The sequence below is a fragment of the Dromiciops gliroides genome, chromosome 2 (genome assembly GCF_019393635.1).
Source record: "Dromiciops gliroides isolate mDroGli1 chromosome 2, mDroGli1.pri, whole genome shotgun sequence".
In the NCBI taxonomy this organism is placed as follows: Eukaryota; Metazoa; Chordata; class Mammalia; order Microbiotheria; family Microbiotheriidae; genus Dromiciops; species Dromiciops gliroides.
Window position 1 is genome coordinate 456953627 of NC_057862.1, and position 8053 is coordinate 456961679.

The 8053-nt window shown below is 39.5% G+C and overlaps 1 pseudogene; it reads right to left on the minus strand.

The window, feature by feature from the left end:
- Positions 1–5408: 5408 nt before the first annotated feature.
- Positions 5409–7550, minus strand: LOC122739119 (annotated as a pseudogene).
- Positions 7551–8053: the final 503 nt, after the last annotated feature.

The following is an 8053-nucleotide window of genomic DNA, read 5'->3' on the forward strand; positions in this document are numbered from 1 at the left end:
CTCAGACACTTAACACTTACTAGCTGTGTGACCCTGGGCAAGTCACTTAACCCCAATTGCCTCACTAAAAAAAAAAATTAAATGAACAAGGGACAGCTAGGTGGCAGAGTGGATAAAGCACTGGCCCTGGATTCAGGAGGTCCTGAGTTCAAATCCGGCATCAGACACTTGACACTTACTAGATGTGTGACCTTGGGCAAGTCATTTAACCCTCATTGCCCCACAAAAACAAAAAACAAAAAACAAATAAATTAAATGAACAAGACTGGGGCAGTGGATAGAGCACTCTACCTGGAAGAGCTAAGTCCAAATCTTGCCTCACCCACCTACTAGCTGTGTGACCCTGGGAAAGTCAACTAACCTATATCTGTCTCAGTTTCATCACCTTTAAAATGAAGATAGTACCTAACTCCAAGGCTTGTTGTAAGAATCAAATGTGACATTTGAAAAATGCTTTGTAAACCTTAAAGTGCTATACAAATGCTATTGTTGTTGTTGTTTGTACCCAAGAGTGATAATAAACCACTATCAAAATGATAAAAATGAAATTTTATATATGTACATATATACACATATATACAAACATACTTGTGTATACATATGTGTTTTTGTCTTTTAATATACACAGAAATACTTGTTATTGTTGTTGTCGTTGGGTCATTTCAGTCATGTCTGTCTCTCTAAGATCCCCTTTGGGATTTTCTTGGCAAAGATACTGGAGCAGTTTGCCATTTCCTTCTTCAAATAATTTTACAGATGAGGAACTGAGGTGAACAGCAGTTAAATGACTTGCCCAGGGTCACACAACTAGCAAGTGTCTGAGGCCTGATTTGAACTCAAGTCTTCCTGACTTTAGACCCTGCTCTCTATCCATTACACCACCTAACTACTATATTTGTGTATATGTAAGTGTATGCATATAATATATGTGTGTATATGTATGTGTATATAAAGGGATGGATAGACAGACAGACAGACAGAGTGAGTGAGCGAGCTAGCACTGGATCTTGAATCAGAAAGACCTGAGTTCAGATCCATCCTTAGGTACTTATAAACTGTGTGATTCTGGGCAAATCATTTAACCTCTGTCTGCCCCAGTTTTCCCTTCTACAAAATGGGGATAATAATAGATAGTACCTGGCTCACAAGGTTGTTAATGAAGATCAAATGAGATATCTATAAAGCTCTTTGTCAACCTTAAAGCACTGTATAAATGCTAGCTATTATTCTTTTTTTTTGTTGTTTTTGGGTTTTTTTGGTTTTTTTGGCGGGGCAATGGGGGTTAAGTGACTTGCCCAGGGTCACACAGCTGGTAAGTGTCAAGTGTCTGAGGCCGGATTGGAACTCAGGTACTCCTGAATCCATGGCCGGTGCTTTATCCACTGCGCCACCTAGCTGCCCCCTAGCTATTATTCTTATAATCCATATTATAACTACTACGAATATGATTATTCCTGGTTTGCAGATGAAAAACATAAAGATTAGAAAGATAAAGTGACTTTGGTCACATAGGTAGTAAATAGCTGAGTAGGATTTGAACTCAGGTGTTCTATTATACCCAAAGATGCATGGCTTACATAAATACCCTCATATCTGTCATGTACTTTTAATTTTTTTTAGTGAGGCAATTGGGGTTAAGTGACTTGCCCAGGGTCACACAGCTAGTAAATGTTAAGTGGCTGAGGGTGGATTTGAACTCAGGTACTCCTGACTCCAGGGCTGGTGCTCTATCCACTGCACCACCTAGCTGCCCCTGTCATGTACTTTTTAAAGTCTTTTCAGCAATCAGTTCTCCTGGATCACGTAAGATACAATTTAATTTACAAAAAATTCGAACAAAGATGCCCCTATAAACAGACCAAAGCTAGTGGTTATTTGCTTTCTTACATTCCCTCCAGTAGACTTGATAACTGAAAACCTATCACTCATTACTTTAATAATTCAATGCACTGGAGAGTAAGATAGAGTGGCCTGGGGAGCTGAGCCAGTTCACTGACATTAACTTCCTAAGAGATCTCTGAGCAAGTCTCTTCTCCCATGAATCCCATTTTCTCCAACTTTACAAGGGATTTGGATTAGATGATCTTTCCATTTGCTACTATCACTAACTGTCTGTGAGTCTATGTATAACTTAAAAATGGTTTAGCAAAATCACTTCACACTTTTGCATCAAAATGAAATATCAGAAGGTTTTCATAACTGTGGAAAAATTGAAACAGAAAGAAAATATATCAGAGCATCTTTAATCTGCAGCTTTTTAAAGGCAGGCATGATAGTGTTGATAATCAAGATGGAGAAGTGGGAGGGAGGGGATAAGTATCTATAAATAATGCTAAAATTCTATTATTCTAAATAAATAGAGAGGCAGTGTGCTACAATGGAAAGATAGACTCATAGCCAGGAAACCTGTCTTCAAAGCCCAGCTCGAACACTTATTAGCTTTGAGCAAGTCATTTCATCCCTAAGCCTCAATTTCCCCACCTATAATATAAGGAAAGTAATACTTGTACTAACTACCACTAAGGAATAAACCATAGCAAATCCTATACAATATAAAATTTAGCAAAAGCTATACAATATAAAATATATAGAGGCAAAGTTATAAAATGTAAAAACATAAAATATAGCAAAAGCTATTAAAATGTGAGTACTTATTAACATTACTTTTATTACTAGTAGTGGCTATAATTAATGATGCAGACCTTTTAAGTAATTGTTGTAAGTTAAGAAAATCATGCTGGGGGCAGCTAGGTGGCACAGTAGATAGACCACTGGTCCTGGAGTCAGGAGGACCTCAGTTCAAATCCAGCCTCAGACACTTAACACTTACTAGCTGTGTGACCCTGGGCAAGTCACTTAACCACAATTGCCTCATCCAAAAAAAAAGAAAGAAAGAAAAAGAAAAGAAAAAAGAAAATCATTCTGTGGGGGGCAACTAGGTGGCACAGTAGATAAAGCACCTGCCCTGGATTCAGGAGGACCTGAGTATTCGGCCTCAGACACTTGACACTTACTAGCTGTGTGACCCAGGGCAAGTCACTTAACCCTTGTTGCCCCCCCCCCCAAAAGAAAGAAAGAAAGAAAGAAAGAAAGAAAGAAAGAAAGAAAGAAAGAAAGAAAGAAAGAAAGAAAGAAAGAAAGAAAGAAAGAAAGAAAGAAAGAAAGAAAGAAAGAAAGAAAATCATTCTGTGATGATACACTGGCCAAATTTCATACTGGAGTCAGATTTCCCACTTTTTTTTTTCTTTAAAAAAAATGAAAGGGGCAGCTAGGTGGTGCAGTGGATAAAGCACTGGCTCTAGAGTCAGGAGTACCTAAGTTCAAATCCAGCCTCAGACACTTAACACTTACTAGCTCTGTGACCCTGGGCAAGTCACTTAACCCCAATTGCCTCACTTAAAAATATATATATATTAAAAAAATGAAAAAAAAATTTCCCCAGAATTTATTGATAGTGCTAAATCCTTCAAGGGGAACTCTCTGAGCTTCTAAGCAGTACCAAAGAAGAGAAGAGTTATGTATGCCTATGGTTTTTATTACATTAACATTTTCAGATGACTTTCTATAAAAGATTAATGAGTTCCCTCTTTGTGCTATTATAAGCTGTCAAAAATTAGTGTTTGGTTTCTTTAAAAACAAATTCAAAATAAATGGACATTTTATTATATACAATAATTGGGAATTAAGTCATCTAAGTAAAACCTCTTTAATGCTTACCTATGTAAGGGCCTAAAATTCTAACTATGATGTCTAAAATCTAATGAGTGGTTGTCTTAAATTAGAAGCTTTAGCAAGAGTTTAGACTTTTAAGAATTTTTTAAAGTATAACACGTAGGGGGCAGCTAGATGGCGCAGTGGATAGAGCACCGGCCCTGGAGTCAGGAGTTCCTGAGTTCAAATCCGGCCTCAGACACTTGACACTTACTAGCTGTGTGACCCTGGGCAGGTCACTTAACCCCCATTGCCTCACTAAAAAAAAATAAGTATAACACGTGGATAAAGTATGAGAGTTGCCTGCTCTCCCTGCTCTTCCTGTCCTACCTGTCTCTGCTACCAAGCCCCAATCCAGCAACAAAAAGGCTTCACTCCTTCCAGAAACCTCCGGTAAAGAATTAATTGTTATTTGAGGTTTTTATGCCTCTGTGAGCACTGGCCTGGGGCTCTGAAAAGCACACAGTGCTCCACCCACTGGTTGTAGCCATTGCCAGGGCTCTGGCACCTCACTGCATCACCACTCGCCAACGCCTACATGGGCCTGGCAAAATTATAATGATTGGAAGCCTAGTGAGGGCAGTCATGTGACTGTCAGAGCAGCCATCCCATTGGCTGGGACTGTGTGGAGTGTTTCTAGGTTTGGGGGAGGAGAATTGGGCATTCTAGGTGGAAGCTGGAGAGCAACAGGCATTCTGCTGTGTATTTTCAGGTGATTCCTGGGCGGTGGTATTTTTCAGGTATTATAATTTCCCTTTCCCCATTTTTATTTCCTTTCCCTTGATCCTACTGATCCTGTTTGTGGTTTGTTTTTTTTTTAAGTTCGTTCTTGTTAAAATAAATCTTGTTCTGTTTTGAGGGAGGCTGCCGGTTTCCTTCCTTGCCCCAATATTGTGGCGAGCTGCTTAGCTAGCACTCCCCAATTAAAAATTGGTCCCCACACTCCTGTGAAACTAGAAAACAAGGCCCCCCACACACACACACCCCTCCAAGCTAATTGGTTGGTAGCTCTGATTGACAGAACCCAAACTCACTTCCTGACACTAAAGTCACATGGTTTCTTTTCAGGCCAGAACTCACAATGTCCCTCCCAGCAGGGAGTGTCATTCCAATTCTCACACCTATGAGAGTCTGTCAGTAAAATCTGTGATTTCTAGCCATTTCTTGGCATTAATGAAGGAAGAGAAGAAACAGGCTTCTTTAAAAACAACAACAACAACAACAACACTGAATATAAAGACTAGACCTGTGATTTTTTTTTTTAGTGAGGCAATTGGGGTTAAGTGACTTGCCCAGGGTCACACAGCTAGTAAGTGTTAAGTGTCTGAGGCTGGATTTGAACTCAGGTACTCTTGACTCCAGGGCTGGTGCTCTATTCACTGCACCACCTAGCTACCCCGATTTTTTTTTAATCCAAGAAATGTTTTTAGCATTTTTCTATGATTTGTTTAGAATAATCTTTTCTTTTGCCTGATCTCTAATGCTTTTTAAAGCTAAATTAGGGGGGGCAGCTAGGTGGCGCAGTGGATAAAGCACTGGCCCTGGATTCAGGAGTACCTGAGTTCAAAATCCGGCCTCAGACACTTGACACTTACTAGCTGTGTGACCCTGGGCAAGTCACTTAACCCCCATTGCCCTACAAAAAAAAAAGCTAAATTAGAATCCTTTTTTTGTTGTTCTTTACTTTTTAAAATGCATCACATTCTTCTTATAAAACACATTCTCATTTTCTTACCTGCCTGCTTCCAGGAAACCTACATGCTTAATATGTTTGTTCAAAGTTTAGCCCATGCCAAATAGTAATTTAATCCAAATATTTGGGCTGAGAATTGAGCTGCTCCCTCAAGCATAAGTACAGTTGAACCACTAAGACCACTAAGCATCTGACCTGAAGACTGTGTAAGGGGAGGGTAGTTGAATGTTGCATATGCAGCATTACTGGACATCATTTGTCCCAAATCATTGTTTCTGCCAACCACTGCCACAAATTCAGTAGGAATACTATCCCCTTTGTAAAGAATTAGTTGTTATTTGAGGTTTTTATGCCTCAAATAACAATTAATTCTTTACAAAGGGGATAGCACTGGCCTGGGGCTCCAAAAACTGCACGGTGCTCCACCCACAGGTTGTAGCCATTGCCAGAGCTCTGGCACCTCATGTTGGCCTACATGGGCCTGGCAAAATCATAATGATTGGAAGCCTAGTGAGGGCAGTCATGTGACTGTCAGAGCGGCCATCCCATTGGCTGAGACTGTGTGGGGTGTTTTCTAGGTTTGGGGGAGGAGAATTGGGCATTCTAGGTGGAAGCTGGAAAGTGACAGGCGTTCTGCTGTGTATTTTCAGCTGATTCCTGGGAGGTGGTATTTTTTCAGGTATTATAATTTCCCTTTCCCCATTTTATTTCCTTTCTCTTGATCCTACTGATCCTGTTTGTGTTTTTTTAAGTTCGTTCTTGTTTTGTTTTGTTTTTTGCTGGGCAGTGGGGGTTAAGTGACTTGCCCAGGGTCACACAGCTAGTAAGTGTCAAGTGTCTGAGGCCGGATTTGAACTCAGGTACTCCTGAATCCAGGGCCGGTGCTTTATCCACTGAGCCACCTAGCCACCCCCTAAGTTCATTCTTGTTAAAATAAATCTTGTTCTGTTTTGAGGGAGGCTGCTGGTTTCATTTCTTGCCCCAATATTGAGGTGAGCCTCTTAGCTAGCACTCCCCAATTAAAAATTGGTCCCCACACCTTCATACTCTGCTTTAATCTTTAGACTTTCATCTAGTCCTTTGTAAGTAGATGTTACTCAAAGATCACAGGGAAGGCCGTAGTTTCCACAAACCTTATTCATTTTTTCACAATGACCAAGGTCAGAAGTTGAGCCCATCAATACCAAACTCTGCATGGACTTTACACTTTTTGAAGAAACTCCACTCTTTCTGCCACCCATTCAAAGTTTTTCTTAACCATCTGGAGGCCTTCCTTAAGGTCCCAGCACGACTACTAGTCTTTCTGTTGGGTTGGATCACTAGATGGCCAGAGCCACCAGGAATTATTAATTGTCAGAGCGATTTCTTTTGTTGTTACATCAACACCAAATTTAATCTTCATGTCAACCAATGTACAGTTCTGAGATAACCTGGATTTTTCCAGTATTTCCAAAATGTGTGGAATGACTCATGAGATCTACTTCAGTCCAACCTATGCTAAATCCAGCAAAGCACCATTTTGCAGCATTGAGCTGTTCTTGAGAACACTGGATTATTTTTGGCATCAGTCTTGAAAACCAACTCAATTCAAGGTGGACAGAACTTGTATTAGTATTCTTTGTCTCCAAAATTTTTGGTTTTTTGAGAAAAGAATCCATTCTAATTCTTCTATATACCCTTTCAATTGGAATCATTTCACATTAAGGTACAATGAAAGCTGTCTCACCACAGGCTTTGAAAAAGAAATTTTGATATTTGCTTCCTGTAACAACTTGAAAATACAGCTTGTATGGGGGCCCCTAGGTGGCATGGTGGATAAAGCACCAGCCCTTGATTCAGGAGGATCTGAGTTCAAATCCAGCCTGAGACACTTGACACTTACTAGCTGTGTGACCCTGTGCAAGTCACTTAACCTTCATTGCTCTGCCAAAAAAAAAAAAACAGAAACAAAAACCAGTAGGGAAAATACAGCTAGTAATGTTGTTTGAAATTGCAGCTTTTTCCTTCCAGGTGATTTTTTTCTACCTGTACTACCTACTGTAATCTAGCCTTTAGGACCAGGACTTTTCAAAAAATTATCCAGTAATTCATAGACTTCTTTTGTTTTACCCTCATAAAGTTTCTTACCAATCTTTAGTACTTCCATGATTGCCCAACAGCAGAAATCTAGGGAGAAGGAGAGATTGTGATTTCTTTAGTAAAGGAACTCCCTTCACCAGTGCAAATTGACACCTTCTCTTCAATTTAGGTTTTGAAAGAGTTGACTCAGGCACTGAGAGATTAATTGACTTGCCCAGGGACACAGAGTTGATCAGGTAGCATTATTAAGTACCTACTATGTTCCAGACACTTTGGGCAGTATGTGCCAGAGAAAGGACTTAGATGTACATCTTTGTGGCATTAAGGCTGACTTTCTCTCCATTAAAAAAAAATGACCATTAATTTTAATTCCTTGGAGGTTGGTTGTTAAGAGTTGTAGCAAACAATAAGACATATATAACCAGCAATATTAGAGAAGGAGGAATTCATTTGAGAAAGAAAGACTATTCTTTTTTTTTTAAGGAAATAAGATTTTAATAAAATGCTAGTCTTCAAAAAGAGAGATATGAACAATTAGATTTTCTTTTGAATAATCATAACCTGATCATG